Source organism: Dasypus novemcinctus, chromosome 26 (genome assembly GCF_030445035.2).
Source record: "Dasypus novemcinctus isolate mDasNov1 chromosome 26, mDasNov1.1.hap2, whole genome shotgun sequence".
In the NCBI taxonomy this organism is placed as follows: Eukaryota; Metazoa; Chordata; class Mammalia; order Cingulata; family Dasypodidae; genus Dasypus; species Dasypus novemcinctus.
Genome location: NC_080698.1, coordinates 50598742 through 50618147, shown reverse-complemented (window position 1 = coordinate 50618147; position 19406 = coordinate 50598742). Strand labels below are relative to the sequence as shown.

Below are 19406 nucleotides of genomic sequence, written 5' to 3'. Positions count from 1 at the left end.
TTACGTCTCGCATACAGTGATGACCTTGTTCATTCTGTCATTCTTTTCCTTTCACTGTTACTTCACAATACTTTAGTAAAACATATGTGGGCTTGGGAGTCAGACAGATCTCCATTTATATCCAGATTTCACCTTGAACTTGTAGGGTGACCGAAGGTAGGTTGTTTACCTGTTCTCAATGTCATTTTATTCATCTGCAAAATAAGGAACATCACAATTCCTACTTCAAAGAGTTAGTGAGGGAAGCGGATTTGGCTCAACTGATAGAGTGTCCGCCTACCATATGGGAGGTCCAGGGTTCAAACCCAGGGCCTCCTGACCCATGTGGTGAGCTGGTGCACGCGCAGTGCTGATATGTGCAAGGAATGCCAAGCCACACAGGGGTGCCCCCTGTGTTGGGGAGCCCCATGCGCAAGGAGTGTGCCCTGTAAGGAGAGAGGCCCCACACGCAACAAGTGCAGCCTGCCCAGGAGTGGCAATGCACACTCGGAGAGCCGACGCAGCAAGATGATGCAACAAAGAGGCACAGATTCCCAGTGCTGCTGACAAGAATATAAGCAGACACAGAAGAACACACAGCGAATGGACACAGAGAGCTGACAACGGGGGGTGGGGGTGGAAGGGTAGAGAAATAAATAAAAAATTAAAAAAAAAATAGAGTTATTGGGAGGACTAAATAAGATTATATAAAGTCATGAACACAACGCCGGGAATGCAAAAGACACTCTTTGGATGTTGTTTTCCTTTCCTCTTCTCAAAATTCTCCTTTGTTGCCAACGATACAACTCTTTCCATTCCCTCATCTCCCTCTACCTCTGATGGTTCTTAAGTCTTTGGTTTTCAACACATTCTCCAGTCTATACCCATGGCACCCAAACCAACATCTCTAGTTCTGACCTCTGATGACCCTGTGCCCTTCAGTCACGTCTTCACATCACTCTAGAGGATTTGTTCTTAGCTCTTCCACCTTCACTTCAAATACAACAAATTCAAAAGCAAGCTCACCTTTCTCCCCCCAAAATAGGGTCCTCCTCTTCCAGATTTCTTTTAACACTGCAATTACTAATTTAGATACCATCCCCAAGTTCATTTTGACTCTTCTTTTCCTTTGGACCCCTGTATTTTTAATCCAGTTACCAAATTTTACACATTTTTGGAAATTCCTCTTTCATTTGTTCCTTTGTTGTTGTTGTTAATCTTTACTCTCATAATTGCCCTCACACCCAGACAATGAAATGCACCTTTCTACCTCCAGCCTCATCCTCTTCCAGTTTAGAGCCCACCTGGGATCAATCTTCCTGAAACACAGCCTTTGTCATACTGTTCCCCATCCCCAAATTGTAAAGACCCCAAGGCCTCCTAGAGAAAGTCCAAGCTTCTCACTCTCTCCTTTGTGTCCTGCCAAATTTAGGCCTTTCTTCTTCTCACATGAACTATCCACTGACTTCAGAAAACAACTTACCCGAGGCTATTTTGAATTTTTTTGCCCGTATTGCATCTCGTGTTTAAAATTTAGAACTTACTCCTTCCCATGCAACCATAGCCTTCCTTTAAGGGCTCAGCTCTGTGCAACCATTTGATGAAACAACTACTGACTAGTCCACAGGTGTGCCTTCTCCTGTGAAGTTTTACTACATGTTTTCCTTCAAGTACGCATTGCCCAGTTCTGTCATTTAATTATTTCATGGGGTATGTGTAGGTATTGTCTTTGAGATGAGACTGCGGGCAAGAACTATGACATAATTCTCTTTTGTCTAAAGCAGTGCTGAACACAGTCATTCAATAAATACTTGTTTGATAAATAATATATGCAAGTAGTTATGTAAAAACATAACTATTCTAGTCCTTTACATGACATAGGGGCCCTCCTTCAAATGCTACAGGGGGCTAAAGACCACAGCCAGTTTGTGAGCTGAATATTCCTCATCACTGAGCCAGAGAGGTGAAAAGCGGCTGATAAGGTACCTCAGTATTTTTGCGGGTGCATTTCCAATAGCCGCACAAAAAGAAGCGTGCAAAGATTAAACGACGAAATTGGAAACACAGATATGGAAACTCTTTTCTTAAAAGAACTCAATACTGTAGCATGCTTCGCACCTCGAGTTGGTAAATTTTCAAATCATATTTACATAGTTGAGACTGCAAAGAATGCAACGTTTAATTAGGGGAAATAAAATATGTCAACAATTTCATTTTTATAGTTAATTACTTGCTTAATATTTGCTAGGACTTGTATTAAGCAGTAGAGACATCCAGAAGACAGTCCCCATCCTCAAGAAGCTCACTATATTCAACTAACTACAAAATCAACCAACAATGTCACAGGATATGATCATTGGTACATTACAGTCATAAAACCAATGCTGTGGGAAGGACACTGAACGGTCTGGTGTGTCTGAACCATAAAGATCTGTGGGAGCAAGTGAAGTCGGTAAGACCGCACTGTGTCTGATGCTCCTTGAAAAGAGGATGATGTGAACACGGTGGAAGATGAAATGGAAATGTTCAACTGTTCAGGCCAGGAGACAATGTGCAATAACTTAGGTGAGGTATATAGAAAACAGGATTAAAACATTATCAATGGAAATAACAGACTAGAAAAACAAATAAATGGGAGCAGCCATCAGCAGATTCATATACAGAAAGAACTTTTTTCCCCTAGCAGCACGTGGCACTGAGGAGCAGAAGTAAACAAAAATGTATTCTTCCTAGATTTGCATTTGCTGTTGCGACTGCTTTTATTCCCAAGTCTGGTGCATAAAATATTTATTCTACATACTGAGGATACAAAGTTGGCAAAAAATTTTTGTCATTTTCCATGTATCGTTCAGGGTGAAAGTTGAGTCACTCTTCCCCATTCTAGCCACTGCCCCTACCAGGTTGGCTATTCTTTAAAAGGATGTTGAACTTCAAGGAAGTTATTTCACTTTGTCAGAAACGGAGGTGCTGCATTTTTAAAAAGGATGATTCTTTCTAGAAAGCACATAGCCAACTTCTTCTGGTGTATGTGTGGTTGGGTACAGATGTGTGCCTCTGACATCTCACCCTTTTCCTGTTGGTGCTTAACACAAAATAAAAAAGCCAAACAGGAATTTAACACACAAAAAAGGAGCTTAATGCTTTTACTGAATAAAGATATTAGAGATATAGTGAAGAGCTGCAGAGATTCTTGGAACTCACATCAGACAGATAAACATTTAAGCATATTATATTTATTTCTTATTGTGTGGTAATATGTTATGTGGAGTTTGAACAGAAATAATTACTTGAAGAAATTTCTATTAAAATTTTTCAACAGTGGAGTGGGTGTAGCTCAGTGGTTTGCAAGTATGAGGTCCTGGGTTCAATCCTCAGTACCTCCTGGAAAAAAAAAAATCTGTTGACTGATAAAAATTTTCAACAAATGACTTGCTACAGATCAGGTCCCAGCAGGTAGGGTACTCGGGTATGTTCCTAAAATTTTTGTCTCACTTCATTTCATTTTTTTATTCAAACTTTATTTCAAATTCAAAAAGTAAAATAACAAAGAGAAACAAGTTATGGAAGTTCCTTAACAAGTTATGGAAGTATACTCCAAAAAAGGTCGGTCCAGGCACTTTTATCTCATCTAATCCTAAAAACAACCTCAATTTTTCCTCAAGTGTTCAAAAAGATCTCACATGTATGGTCAAGTGATTTTTGACAAGGCTGTCAAACCCACTTAGCTGGGGCAGAACAGGTGCTAGGAGAACTGGAGAGCCACGTCTAAAAGAAAAAAAAGAGGACCCTTATCTCACATGTTATACAAGAATGAACTCACAATGGATGAAGGACCTAAATATAAAAACTAGAACCATAAAATACCTAGAAGAAAATGTAGGGAAACATCTTTAAGATCTTGTAGTAGGCAGTAGTTTCTTGGACCTTACACCCAAAACACAAGCAACGAGAGAAAAAAATAGATAAATGGGACTGCCTCAAAAATAAACACTTTTGTATTTCAAATGATTTTGCTAAGAAGGTGAAAAGGCAGCCGACTCAATGGGAAAAAATGTTCAGAAACCACTTATCTGACAAAGGTTTGGTTTCCATGTTATATAAAGAGATCACACAATGATAAAACAATAAACAACCTAATTAAAAAATGGGCAAAAGACTTGAATAGACATTTTTCTGAAGAGGAAATACAAATGGTCAAAAGGCACATGAAAAGATGCTCAACATCATTAGCTATTATGGAAATGAAGATCAGACAACAATGAGATATTATAGAATGGCCATTATTTAAAAAACAGAAAACTACAAGTGCTAGAGAGGATGTGGAGAAATAGAAGGCTCCTTCACTGTTGGTGGGAGTGTAAAATGGTGCAGCCTCCGTGGAAGACAGTTTGGAAGTTCTTCAGGAAGCTAAATACAGAACTGCCGTGTGCTCCAGTGTATTCCTAGCAATCCCACACGAGGAATATACACAGAAGAACTGAAAGCAAGGACAAAACCAGATATTTGCACATCAATGTTAATAGCAACATTCTTCACAATTGCTAATAGACGGAATCAACCTAAGTGTCCCTCAACAGATGAATGGATAAACAAAGTGTGTTAAATTCATACGATGGGAGACTATTCACCTGAAAGAAGAGATCCGTGGGCGAAGCACATGACCGCATGGAAGAATCTGAGGACATTATGTTGAGTGAAATAAGTCAGATACAAAAGGACAAATATTGTATGGTCTCACTGATAAGAACTAAATGCAATGAGTACACTTACGGAGGGACTACGGAATGTAGGTTGAGAAGGCAGAGGTGATGCTGAAGTATGTAGAATGTTTAATAAGATCAATTGTAAATAGGTGGTAATGGACAGAGTTGATGATAGCACATTATAATGAGTGTACCAAACACTGTTAATTTATGGAAGTGTTTGGGGCTAAAATGAGTAGCCCAGGGAGACTGATGTTGAGCTGGAGTACAGCTGGAGGATAATACAGGGAATGTAGAACAATGATTTTGGTATAAATGAGAACTGTGGTTAATAATATAAATACAGGAATGTTCTACTACAAGGTATTAAGAATATGGTGATACATGGGAAAAACATAACTTATAGACTATAGTTAACAATAATACTGTAATATTTTGTAGCAAAAGCCAATAAGGTACTATATTAATGCTAAAGGTAAAAAAGAATATGAGGTTTAGTTTTATGAGATATGAATATGATTAAGCATTTTTTCCTCTCTGTCATTTTCTTCACTAACAAAGAGACCCTGATTATGTCATTTAACCAAACTGTGTTTATCTGAGTATTTCCTAAAATTTTTTAGTTACTAAAAACATATGATCACCATTAAGGAAATAAATATCAGTAGGTCAAAAGACAAAAACCTCATTATGCTTGGCTTAATGTGTAATAAAAAATAGAGACTCAGGAATGAAGATGCACATTTCTCTGAAGCAAAGAAACTAAATATCCATGGTGCATTTCCAATAACATAACTAAATATCCATGGTGCATTTCCAATAACATAACCTCAAAAAAGGTTACTATGTATGAGGAAATATTCATTCCTGACTGTAAAATGAACTCTCTCCGAATTTAACGGAACAGGGCTGCTTCCATTAAAATCACAGCCTTTTAAAAAATGACTAAGATTTAGCCAGGGATTGCAGCATCATCGATTAGGGTGTCCTGTCACTTGGATGGGATGAGATAAACCCAAACCATTTATTCCTCTCTCTTTGGATTTCTTCATTTGGAAAAGATAAAAACGTAAAGGCAATGATTATAATAAGAACTTAAAGAGGGAAACGGACTTTGGCCCAGTGGTTAGGGCGTCCGTCTACCATATGGGAGGTCCGCGGTTCAAACCCCGGGCCTCCTTGACCCGTGTGGAGCTGGCCATGCGCAGTGCTGATGCGCGCAAGGAGTGCCGTGCCACGCAAGGGTGTCCCCCGCGTGGGGGAGCCCCACGCGCAAGGAGTGCGCCCGTGAGGAAAGCCGCCCAGCGTGAAAAGAAAGAGCAGCCTGCCCAGGAATGGCGCCGCCCACACTTCCCGTGCCGCTGACGACAACAGAAGCGGACAAAGAAACAAGCCGCAGCAAATAGACACCAAGAACAGACAACCAGGGGAGGGGGGGAAATTAAATAAAAATAAATAAATCTTTAAAAAAAAAAAAAAAAGAACTTAAAGATATATAATGCTGTAAATAAACTTCTAAGCCCTTCACAGAGTTTATGAGTACCTGAGGTCTAGAGTTTTTAAGAGACTGCCAATTAACGGAAGAGAAGAGACCAGAATCCAGGGATCCTGTCTCCCGAAGCAGTGAATTTCTCTTAGAGTTCATCCAAAGTATAACTGGAGAGCAGTGTGGGGAAAAGGAGAACACTAAACATCTTTATAGTAATAGGAAAGATCATTTTCATTATTTGTATGTGATTACTATAATATTTTCTGAATAATGTATCTTGTATTTTCAGTGTAAGTAACAAAAAAAAAAGGTTTTGTGGTTTACTAGTCGTGCTAGATTGCTCTGGATGCTCATAATAGAATGTTAAAAAAAAAAAAAAAGAGGTCTTCTCAGTTGTATCTATACTCCAGAGGTTACTTCTGAATACAAATGTGCTCTCAATTTTATGACACTCTCTGGAAAAAGTTCAATAGCACATTGTTAATAGTCTACTCATACAAAATGATTTTAAAGCTCCATGGGAATTTAGATTTGCACAAGTCATTAGGATGTGACCTTTCCCTTAGATTTCTTATTTTAGGATCGACTTAACGTGGTATTTCCCAGTGGGAGTTGCTGTACTTCCTTTACAGATAAGAAAAATAGCAATCACAAATTATAATGAGTAAACTTAGGGAAGCATATATTACTGTGATGCAGACGACACTCCAGTCTTAAAAGATCACACTACATATTCCTTGAGTTTGAGAGGAAAGCCATGTGGCTTGCTAACAAAAGAAAAGAAAAGTCAGGCCATTACAGTATTTCCCTGAAATTTAGAACTAATTGTTTCTTGTCTCAAGCTACCAAGTCTTATGACTGTTAATTATTATTAACGATGTTTACGTCACTAAGTTTCCTATGTCCTGTCCACTGGGAATATAAAAGGTTGAAAATATTATACTTTTAATAGTTTAAATTATTTCAGATCACAAGGGCTGGACTGAAGAACAGGGAGTTCATACACTTAAAAAACAACAACCAATTAGAAAAACATGAGAGATGAAAGTTGCTTCATTTTATGTTCTGTGAAATAAAAGCAGCTTCTAATTATTGAGCTATATGTTGCTTTGGTAGAATTTTATACACATAGTCTGTAACATCTACTTATTGGAAGTATGCAGTGAATTAAGTAAGCTATACCTGAAGCTCATTATTGGAATTTTTTTTAAGAAGGCAAACCAAATTGGGGGAAAGGAGATGAAAAAGATATGTACCTTTTTCCCTAACTAGTTTACTTTTATTTTCCTCCCTCCTCCTCCCTACACCCTGCTGTTTTTGCAGTGTCCATCCTTTGTATGATCTTCTGTATCTGTTTCTCCTTTTTTGTCTTCTTCTCTCATTTTTTTCTCCTCTAGGATTCCCAGGGATTCAATTCTGAGGACCTCTGACGTGGAGAGAGGTTCCACTAGTTTACTTTTATATAAGGTCATCTCAGTTAAACTGAAGCGAACAATCAGAGAAACTAATAGGTATGAGACAGAGATCTTGTTCCAGTAGGCTGATGTTTTCCTAAGAAAAGAATAAAGGGAGAAATTTGCCCTGGTGTGTTTTCTTCATGTCTAACCTAGTGCCTCCTGTAGCTCTCTGTAAAAACAGATCCCCAACCCCCGTTTCTTTTTTAAGGTACCTGGGCCAGAGATCGAACCCGGGACCTCGTACGTGGGAAGGTGGCACTCAACCACTGAGCCGCATCGGCTTCCCTGAGTTGGATTTTTCGTTTTTTGTTTTTTTTTTTCAGGAGGTCCCAGGAACTGAACCTGGACCTCCCGTGTGGCACTCAATCACACCCACTCCCTAAAGATCCCTAATTAATAATTTTATATTGTGCTAGTTAATGAAGACATTAAAATTAAGAAAGCATAAAAAGTGATTTTTCTTGTTTTTTGTGTGAATCAAAGTGTGGGATATTAATTAAAAATAAGAGGTGGCAAGAAGCAATTTTTCATATCTCCTCTTGTCACAGTTATTTCGTACAGGTTTTTATTAACATTACTAGTTAGGAACACTGCATTTACATTATTACTCAAGAATCTCAAATAGCCTCTCTCCCATCAGGAATTCTACAGTTTAAAAAACTATTTATTCATGGTCTCCATACTACACAAGTTCAGTACTCTTTCAGATATAGCTTTTAGGAAGTAACCCTCTACATTTTAAAGTTGTGACACTAGATTTTAGTAAAAACAGTAGCCACTGTGATTGGTTTATAATTTTCTCCAGAAAATATTATATAGTTTCTACAATTAGGTTTTTACAACATCATTTTTGAGTGGGAAGAAAACTAGGAAATCATTTATCATCTTACCTTAATGTTATAGACAAGTACATTGAAGGCCCGAGACAACAACACACTTACTTTCTCGAATACTATATAGACATAGAAAATACGTGTGACTGTGTATTAAGAATTAGAAGACATCATGTAGAAATTAAAATAGTTTGAGTAAGGTTTTAAGATTCTAAGTAATATTTTTCTTTAAACGAGTTTATTGTTGTTACTACATTGTCTTAATATACTGCACTGCAGTCAAAGCTATAATCTCCATTTCATATCATTATCTATAACTTTTTTGTGTTTTTTTTCATGAGGTACCAGGGATTGAACCAGGGACCTTGTACATGGGAAGCAGGTGCTCAACCACTGAGCTAAACCCACTCCCCTATCTATAACTTCTTTCAGAAGGAAAGAAAAATACCCATAATCTTTTTTCTACTTTTTTTGTTTTAAAGATTTATTTTATTTATTTCTCTCCCCTTCCCCTGGTGTCTGTTCTCTATGTCCATTCACTGTGTGTTTTCTGCATCTGCTTGCATTATCCTGCAGCACTGGGAAACTGCGTCTCTTTTTTGTTGCATCATCTTGTTGCGTCAGCTCTTCGTGTGTGAGGTGCCACTCCTGGGCAGGCTGTGCTTCTTTCATTCAGGGGGCTCTCCTTGCAGGGTGCACTCCTTGCATGTGGGGCACCCCTATGTGGGGGTGCCCCTGCGTGGCAGGGCACTCCTTGAGTGCAGCAGCACTGCGTATGGGCCAGCTCACCACACGAGTCAGGAAGCCCTGGGGATCGAACCCTGGACCCTCCATATGGTAGGCGGATGCTCTATCAGTTGAGTCATGTCTGCTTCTACCTACTTATTTTATTTTTAAAGATTTTTCTTTCCCCTCCTCCCCTCCCCCTGTTGTTTGCTCTCTGTGTCCATTCGCTGTGTGTTCTTCTGTGACTGCTTCTATTCTTATCAGTGGCACCGGGAATCCGTGTTTCTTTTTATTGCATCATCTTGTTGTGTCAGCTCTCCGTGTGTGTGGCACCATTCCTGGGCAGGCTGCACTTTCTTTCATGCTGGGCGGCTCTCCTTATGGGGCGCACTCCTTGCGCGTGGGGCTCCCCTACACGGGGGACACTCCTGCATGGCAGGGCACTCCTTGAACACATCAGCACTGTGCATGGGCCAGCTCCACACGGGTCAAGGAGGCCCGGGGTTTGAACCGCGGACCTCCCATACACCCTAATCATTGGGCCAAGTCCGCTTCCCTCCCTATTTATTTTAATACATTTTGTATCTTAAATTTTCTTACCATTGTCCGTGATTACACCCATATTCTAAAATCATTATTCCTCCTCAAATACTTGAAGCACAATTTTGAAATTTTGATTGAAATAAATATTTTTAAAATTTGATTTGTATCCATCTACTAGAAACCCTACTTTGTTATACCTGCATTTTCAAAAGTAGGCATTCTTCTCTAACAACCAGCAATATGCAACTTAAAGACGATTAGGGGCCTGGTAGCACAGTTGAATATTTTATTCAAAGTTGGCACAGCCTCAGGAAACAATCCGCAACTTCTTTGCTCTTAGGTAGCGTTGGGAGGTTTTCTTGTATATAAAAAAACAGGGTCCACATGGAAAGGATTCATGAGGCTCCTCACGCTCCACCCTCCTACCCCCCACTATCATACACACAAAGTCACAACTAAATGGTAATTAAATGAACAGAAATCATATAAAAACATCTCCAAACCATTTGATGTTTTTGGTATACTTTGTATACTTGCTACAATACATCCTCAGAGCAGTTTTACATTCATAAAAACTAATAATGCAAGAACGATAAGGTTGCTCAAAATCTTTCACATAGGAAGTCCTCTACTGGCAATTTATCTGGAGAAAATAATTTCTTAAAAGAGTGAAATAAGTGCATGAAGATATTCACTTGTATGTAAAACAGTCTTACATGAGAACAGTAATTGTATAATAATAAAAAACTGGGAGCCACCTAAAAACTGGTTTAGTAATTTACTAAGGTGAACTATTCTGTTGCCATTTATGACAAATACGGATGCCAGGTAGAAACAAAGAAAAACATGGATGATCTAACAGCGGAAGAAGCAAAGTACAAAAATGCTGCAAGTACTGTAACTGTAAGTGAAAAAAAACCATAAAGCTTAACAGGAACTAGAAGAAATAGGCAGAAGAAAACTAAGAATAGTAGTTTTTATATTATAAAGAGGATTAAGTATGCTATTTTTAATCTGGAAAATATTTCCACAGCTTTTCGGTAATAAAAAATGTTTTAAAATGAATTGACACAAGATAAAACAAATCCAATGGCCAAAATCTCAAGGGTAAAAGCAATTTATTCTAGTTCCTTATCTTATTTCTAAATGTACTGCTGACCTGCCTTTAAGGTTTTAAAAATAAACATAGCTTATGCTCCAATTCTGAAGCCTTGAATTTATACACAGCCGTATAGCTGGGCACTGGGAGTTTATTTACAGAGGGCAGGACTGAACTTTGCATGTGAACACATACAGAAGATGATAACAATCTTTGTGTCCTATTAGTAATTTACAGAATTGTGATTTACTCCACCCAGCACACCTATAATTGAATTCCTCACTCATAAAATCATGGGGACCAAACAAGTTCAGATATCTTTTATCTAAAAACCCTTTTTCTCCCTTACCATCAGTTAACATATTTCTTATGGGGTTTTTCTTCTTTTTATGGATTCATTTGTCTTGGTTATAAATTAACTCAAGAACTCTCTCTCTGCTACCCCAGCTTTACTGTTTCCTGTGTACCAGGGTTTTTGTGTATTTTTTTGCACAAGTTATAATACAGGGGGCATTTAAGCTGCCAGTTTATAAATGATGTCCCAGGAATCATCTCTAGATTAAAAAAAAAAACCCTAAGGATAAACGCACCCAAGCAGAGATTCTGGGCACTCTGGCAGAGGTGGAACATACCTGACAAAGACTTCTGTTAATTCTTGTTTCAACAAAAGTATGTGTACTAGTACAGTTTATTAAATTGGTTGAACATATAAGACACTTGCCAACAACAAAAAAAAACCTTCAGGGTCAAATTCCAAATACTTAACCTTTCATTTTCCATGCCAAGACACTTGAATTCAGACCAAACCCATTTTCAGATGCTGAAGTACATACTTGCCCCTTACTTTGTCTTTCTAGAGTCCAATCTTTCTATTTTAAATGGTTTTAGTTTTTCTAAAACTAAACTGATTTCCTAGGCAAACTGAAAGGAAACTTAATACATTTCCCTTAAGAATTAAAGTTCCGTTGGCCCTTCTAGTAGTCACTGAATTCCTGGACATTTGTATCACAAAACTAAGATGGTCTTCTCTCATCTCACTTTTCAGACATTAAGATTGTTAATTCTAAGTTCTTGTTCAAATGTTGTCTTGGGTAATGAAGACTGATGGACCATGAGATTGTTAATGAGATTGAAGGACTTTCACAGGTCTGATTTGAATATTTAAGTCAGACCCGACTGTCACCAACTAAAAATTTTGCTAGGAGAGGTTCCAGAGGAGGCAGAAGTCCTTCAAGGTTTTCCCATTCATAGGTCGTCGAGGGGGCTGGAAGGGGCAGAAGTATCAAGTAGTGACCAAACTTGTGGAAGGAGAGATGGGAGTAGGAGGAGTAAAAAACACAGCTCAAGAAACAAGCCCGATTCAAAGAATGCCCCTGCCTCTTTCTGTTCTTCTCAGATGTGTAAACAAACAGGAACAGTTTATTCACTAACTGTTCAAATCAGTGAAAATCTAATGAGAATAATTATTTAATGGCCCCCAAATGTCTTTTAAAAAAGGATTTATGGTGAAGTAACTTCAAGCTTAAGGAAGAATTACAATGATAGGAGAGAGAGCTCCAATGTACTCTTCCCCCAGCCTCCCTTACTGCCACCACCCCACGATCACAGTATGGAACACTGGTACACGACTTTGTCGACATTGCACCAGTTTTTCCACTAATGTCCTGATTTCCCAAGTTCCAGGAGCCAGTCTAGGATCCGGCATTGCATTTAGTTCGCACGTCACCCTGGTTGTCTCAGTTTCCTCCAAAGCCTCAGTCTTTACTTGTCTTTCATGCCCCTGACACTTTCGAAGAGTGCTGGTCAGGTATTTGTAACTCGTCTCTCTATTTAGGTTGTCTGACATTTTCGTATGACTAGACTGAGGTGGTAGATTTTGGGGAAGAAAAACACAGACATGATGAGGCCTTTATAGACTATCAGATCAGGAAATACATGAGGCCAATATCCTAGCTTCCTTGGTTAACACGGTGTCTGCCATGATTCTCCACTGTAAAATTACCATTTTCCCTTTGGAATTAATAAGTATTTGGGGTGTTTATAAATACCCTGTTTCTCACACTTTTTGCCCTCCAATTTTTTTTCAGGTACTGGGGCTGGGGAAAGAACCCGGAAACTCGTACGTGGGAAGCTAGCACTCAACCACTGAGCTATACTAGTTCCCCTGAGTTGATTTTTTTCATTTGTTTGTTGTTTGTTTTTGTTTTTTAGGAGGCACCAGGGCTTGAACCTGGGACCTCATACATGGGAAGCAGGCACTCAACCACTTGAGCTACGTTTGCTCCCCTTGCCCTCCAATTTTAATACATTCACTGGTGGATCTTACCTGCAGCAATTAGTGCTGTGCGGTTTTAATGGTGATTTTTTATTTCCCCCATTCCTTTTATGTTCATTAATTGAAAATCTTCTGTAAGGAAAGTTCTCCCTCTCCCCCACTTTATTTATTTATGTCATTACAGATTCATAGATACTTATTTTATTTATTCGGTTATAATCCAATGCTCTAGTTATTTATTTTATTGCTCAGATTGTTCCAGCTTTGGCTACTAGAAGCTCCTTGAGGTTGACTCTTGAGCCTTTTCAACATGCCCCAATCTTTCTTTCAAGTTCATCCTTACTTTCTGGCACCACAACATGCTCCAGACACATCTTATACTTTCTCTGCCCCCGCCTTGCAATCCATCACTTCTCCAAGGAGCTCCAGTTCATTTAAATGGAAAAAGGTGTTGGAAACCATGATCTGGTTTGCTACTGGGGTATCACTGCTTAGTCTAGGTCCTCTCAGCAGACGGAGTTAAGAACATATTTGTATGTGTACTAACCCATTCACATATTAATTTCTGTATCTACCTACCTGACCATTGCTTTTTTCAATGCTACAGAGTCCATTTATCTGCAAATTTCAGGAAAATGAGCCATCCTATGACTTCCAAGAATTAATGAAATTAGGTTTTATGTAATTTTAGGACTACTAAGAATGACTTAATAACATTCCCTCCCCCACACTCCCGCACCCCACCAACACACACACATTTGAAGACCCAGAACTGCCTGAGAATCTTAGGATCGGGCCCCAGAGGAATAAATCACAAATAGTGGACTATCCAGAACTTTGCCTGACCCTGAAATCTCTTCACAATCTTGTCTTCTACCAATAAGCACAATCTCATGAAGGAAGTAATCCCAATATAGAGCACTAGCTAAACCCAGCTGTTCTCCCTCCCAGATTGGGGCATATCTGGCATCTGAGACTACTTTTCCCTTTGTCACCAGACATCACAGCTGCATGGCCTATAGGGAGCCAAGCAAGATATCTTAATTTTTATCTCAGTTTAATTACAAATATCAGAGACTTAGTAAAATGTACTTAAAATTGCTACCTGGGTAGAAAAATAAGAGGAAAGAAGGCTTACAGATTTAAAGATTTGAGTTTTTCTCAATGTCTAGGTCATTTTCCTATCTCTGTTTTGTCTTAGACAAATATGTTGCTGATTACTCCTTCAACTGGCTGGTAAATAATATGGCAGAAAATATTCCCGGAAGTCAAAATAAAAACTCTCACAATGAAATACTATAAAGAATTCACATGTTCTTTTCAAAGGATATTTTAAAACACAAATCCAGTATAATAAAATAATTCTGAGTTTACCTACCGTTAAAGGGCAATCCTTGTTTGAGAAAATGGTCGTCTCAATGTAAATCTGTGGTTTTGAGTGGGCTTCTTTCAAATCTGAACAATTAAAAAAAAAACAAGATATTTAAAACTCACGGACAACCTATGCTACGAAAACAATACAGAGATAAATGTATTTTTCTTTCTTGAATTTCATTCTGTTTTCCATTAGCCTATAATGATTTGTATTCTCTAGAAGTAACCAACAGACCACCAAATAACTCATCATAAACCACACACAAAACAGGCAAGTATCAGATCACTTTACCTACTTTCCTAGTTCTGCCACTGATTATGAGTCAACGTCCTTCATCTCATCCAGCTTTTATGACAAATTAATGACACCTGCATTACTACGTAGACTTAAGAAAAACTAGACCTCAAAGGGATTCATATTCTTGAAAGCCACACATTTGATTAAAATTAGACAGCAATGGTAATCACTCAAACAGAACCTCATTCTAGATGGCACATTTCAGCTCAGCCTAAGGTGAAAGTACATTTAGGGAAGGCAGGTGCAATGCATCCCATGCAGTGCAAAATTTGAAAAGACCAAGAGAGCAGACTGTCTATCTACATGTGCCTGGAATCTTAGAACTCACATCCTTGGCTTTTATGAAGGACACAGGGATCCTAGAATAGCTGGACATTCCATAGACAAAATAGCATCTAGTGCCAAAAGCCTTATCATCAGGGGCTCAATAATTCCAACATCCAGGCAAAGAACATTCTGCACAGTACAACCTACAAAAAACCCTGAATATTTTTTTTTTTCTGTTTAATTCTGCACCTTTCAATTTGGATTTTTTAAACAGGGATCTGTTACTTGAAGCATGGTATAAAAGTAGTGGATTGTGAAGATAAAATCTTTTTCCATTTGCTATGTCTAATAATGAGGGATTATAAACTCAAGTCAATGTATTTTGTTTCTCTAGCATCGTTTAGTACTTCTGTTTGGAAACTGAAAACTTCATGTGCACTCAATAGTAATAATAATGTATCAATAATATCAACATAATCTTGTTTTCAGAGTGGGATAAATTCTTCTATTACAAAAACAGCTAATTTGTTGGTGCTTTCTGCCTACATTTTGTGTTTCCTGCCTGTGACTGCTGACAGGCATCACAGCAATTTACGTATAATTATGATTTGTTAGTCAAAAATGAAAGGAGCAGCCACACCAAAATTCAATAAATATAACGTGTAATGATACAGAAGAAAACTATTCACAGTAGATTACCATTTTGACTTTTTTTACATTTAACTCAACTACAAAAACGGCTGAACTATGTGAAAATGAAGGGAAGAATATTAATAAAGAAAATTTTGAATAAAGTCTCTGGCTGCAAAGTCAATGATGTCGATTCCGGGTTAAGTGTTAGGTCGCACTAGCTTTCCTTGGCACTTCTCCCAATTTCCATTTGAAATACACATGGATTCATAAAGAAGGAGACAGGATGAAAGTAGAGGCTTCTGGAAACTTCTCTCTGTTCTGGACCAACTTCTACTACTTGCAGAGACAGACTTCTACAAGCTCAACCCTCTCCTACTAACATGCGTCAGTGCTGTCCTCTCTGCGTCCATTCAGAACGACACGGTGTCGTAGGGGAAGTGATCTCCAGTCATAAGATACAGTAGGGCAGAGACCAGACCCGCTATGGGGGCAGTATGGATCAAGGATTATAGTTCTTTCATGCTGCCACCTGAACAAGAAACTAGAGATGGCTTTATACACATTGCATTATAACCTCCCCCACCTATGTCTGACAAGGCTGTGCAGGCAGGAAACAATCCCACACTGGACAAGAGCTGTTCCTGCATTCATCCAATCATTTTACTTCCAAGGTAGGATTCTTACCAGAATCCAAGCAGTTGCTAAGGCAGGGCAGTTGACTCAGACTACTTTGTCCAAAATGGTATACATGATCAAAGTTAACTACAGAACTAGAAAAACAATTACCAATGGAAAGAACTGAAAACTTACTAAAGAATTACTTCCCCAGAAGGCTCTCTGAGCCTAGATAACTTTATAGGTGAATTTCCTCAAACTTCCAAGAGATAATTTTCTTGCTATATAAGCTGTTTAGGAGTAGTGGAAAAAAAGCAGTGGGCAAATTAATTTTTCAAAAATAGTACAGTATTGATATTAAAACCCGACAAAATCAGTCCCACTTATTAATTTTGATTGAAAATTATAATTAAGTGTAAATTTGAACATTTCAACAGTATACTAAAAGAATAAATCACTACAATCAAATTGGATTTATCTGAAAAGGGCAAAGATTTAATGTTGGGGAATCTATTAAAATAATGTTTTTCAGCACAAGGCCAAATTTCAAAGGAGCCAGATGATTATCTCAAAAAATGCCAGAAAAATATTCAATAAAATTCAACATCCACTCTTGATAATATTTCCTTTAAAAAACTAAGAAATAAAGATTCTTCTTTGATAACAAGAATAATTTTCTGAAACTTACAATCAGTATCATCTTTAATATTATAGCAACATTTCCCAAAATGTATTCTACAGACAACTGGTTCCTTAAGATTCCCCATCAGAAAAGGTTGCACCATAAAATAAGTTTGCATATGTTGTTCAGTTAATAAAGTACATTAGCAATATAAAGATTATGAGCCCTACAATAAAAAAAAATAAAACTACCACTGTCAACAATAACAACCTACTTTAACTCTGCTTAACCCAAGAGCTCTTAAACTTATTTGGTTACTTGTTTACTTCCCAGTGTTTTCATTCTTCAGCCCACTTCACTGTGGTTTTCATCAACCACCTTTTTGTTGAACGCAAGCAAAACTTACAAATAGTCGCCTTCTAGCTAAAATTCACTAGCCTCTTCTTGATTTTCACTCTATTTATTCAACTGTGTACTGGTAACTGTTTAACAACTTCCTCTCATGGAGGAAGGTGGGAGAAGCGTTCGCCAATTTCTGCAGTGTAAAAACTACTGTGACTGATTTCAAGCTTCCCACATGATGTACTGAGCAGAGAGGTGGGAAGAGATGGCTCAGTAGCGCACAGTCTACAGTCATTTGACCATATGCAGATGGTAGACAGAACCTTAAAAGTGTAAAATAAGTAGGAAGTGGGACAGTTTGTTTATTTATTACCTTTGTTTTTAATAGAATTTATTTAATTATGACATTAAATTTTATATTAATGACTGTGCTTTACAATCAGCTCACAAAAATCCTGAAAATTCAACAATGGACTCACAAGTTGGTAGGAGCTGGCTTCAGTACACGGCATCATCTCGACCTCTGCAGCATTTGGTATTTTGTCCATCCTCTATCAATGAAACTTCCTTAGCCTTGCAGAGACCAGTTTCTCCTCATTCCTGTCCTACTATGTGACTGCTATGTCAATCCCTTTTCCTGTGGGACCTCTTCAATCTGTGCTTTTCGATTTTGTGTGCTCTTCAAATTCCTTTTCTTTATCTACTTGCTTAGCTCCCAAATTTTTTTTTTTAAGATTTATTTTATTTATTCCTCTTCCTTCCCCCCTGTTGTCTGCCATGTGCATTTGCTGTGTGTTCTTCTGCATCCACTTGCATTATCCTGCGGCATTGGAAAACTGTGTCTCTTTTTTGTTGCATCATCTTGCTGTGTCAGCTCTCCACGTGTGTGGTGCCACTACTGGGCTAGCTGCACTTTTTTCACACACAGTGGCTCTCCTTGCGGGGCACACTCCTTGTGTGTGCCACACGGGGACGCCCCTGTGTGGCATGGCACTCCTTGTGTTCGGTAGCAGTACTCCGCGTGGCCCAGCTTACCACACCGGTCAGGAGGCCCTGGGGATCGAACCCTGGACCCTCTATACAGTAGACAGACGCTCTATCAGTTGAGCCAGGTCCACTTCCAGCTCCCAAATCTTTATCTCTAACAACAATCACTCCAACTTTCTTTTGAATGCCACACCCTCCAAAGTTTCTCCTTTACCAAAACTTTACCATATTCTCCATTTCTAGCCCACATCAATTCATAATCTCCCCCTTTCCACTCCTTCCTAGTAATTTTTAAATGTATATCAACTTAACTCTCCTCCAGCTTTTCACTTCCAGTCCCTTTCTACTGTATTCTCCAATGCTTCACCATGAAAATCTAGGAACTGACCTTGCAAGGTCAACTTTTCTGAGGGTAGGGGAAGGGTGTATGAACAGTCAAATTAAAATTCTCTTTGGTGGGATGGGAGAAGGTAGAAGTGTATGAATGCCTGCCAAGGAATAACTTTTTATACTTCAAACTGAAATACATGGGTCTGCCCCCCACACACAGCTGAATCATTCCATTAGATGCCAGATTCAAGATGGGCCAACAGATTCCTTCCCCAGATTTTTACAGTGTTATACACAAAACTTGCTATTCAATTGATCTCTAGATCCCATGATGACAAAATAAAATGACTTTTTTTAGATTAAGAAGAATTTAAGATAGCCAAAAAGAAATAATTTCCTAACAGTGGTTAGTTTCAGGTGATGGTGAAGTTTCTTAATATAAATGAAAGATGTGGTGATCTAATCTATCTTGTCACGAGCAACAAGGTACTCTCAACTTGCTTACTACTTATAAGACACACCGACTTGCGGTGAACTAGAACAACTAAAAGTTTAGATCTGATCCATGGTTGCACCTGAAAATGGTTATACTTGTGTAGATCTAACGGTTAAATGGTAGTGGTGGTGGTAATAAGGTGTAGTTGTCTTGTTCTCTGGGAAGTTAAATATCAGAAAATTAGGTTCTTGTTAAAGATTGCAAGATGAGGTGGCTGGATTCAGACTGTGTGGGTTCAAATCCTAGTTTTATAACCTGGCAGGTTAACATTACCTGTCTGTGCCTGTTTCTTCATCTGCAAAATAGAGGTAATCGTGTATACCTTAAACAGTTGTTAG

At 38.4% G+C, this 19406-nt stretch overlaps 1 protein-coding gene across 4 annotated transcripts in view; it reads right to left on the bottom strand.

Moving 5' to 3' along the window:
- Positions 1-19406, bottom strand: part of PPARG (peroxisome proliferator activated receptor gamma) — a 135563-nt gene that overhangs the window by 97935 nt on the left and 18222 nt on the right. For all 4 annotated transcript variants that reach the window (XM_071212228.1, XM_058288757.2, XM_004456117.4 and 1 more), the window contains exon 2: positions 14483-14559. The gene's annotated coding sequence lies outside the window, so the exon portion shown is untranslated. The remainder of the gene's footprint in view (positions 1-14482; positions 14560-19406) is intronic.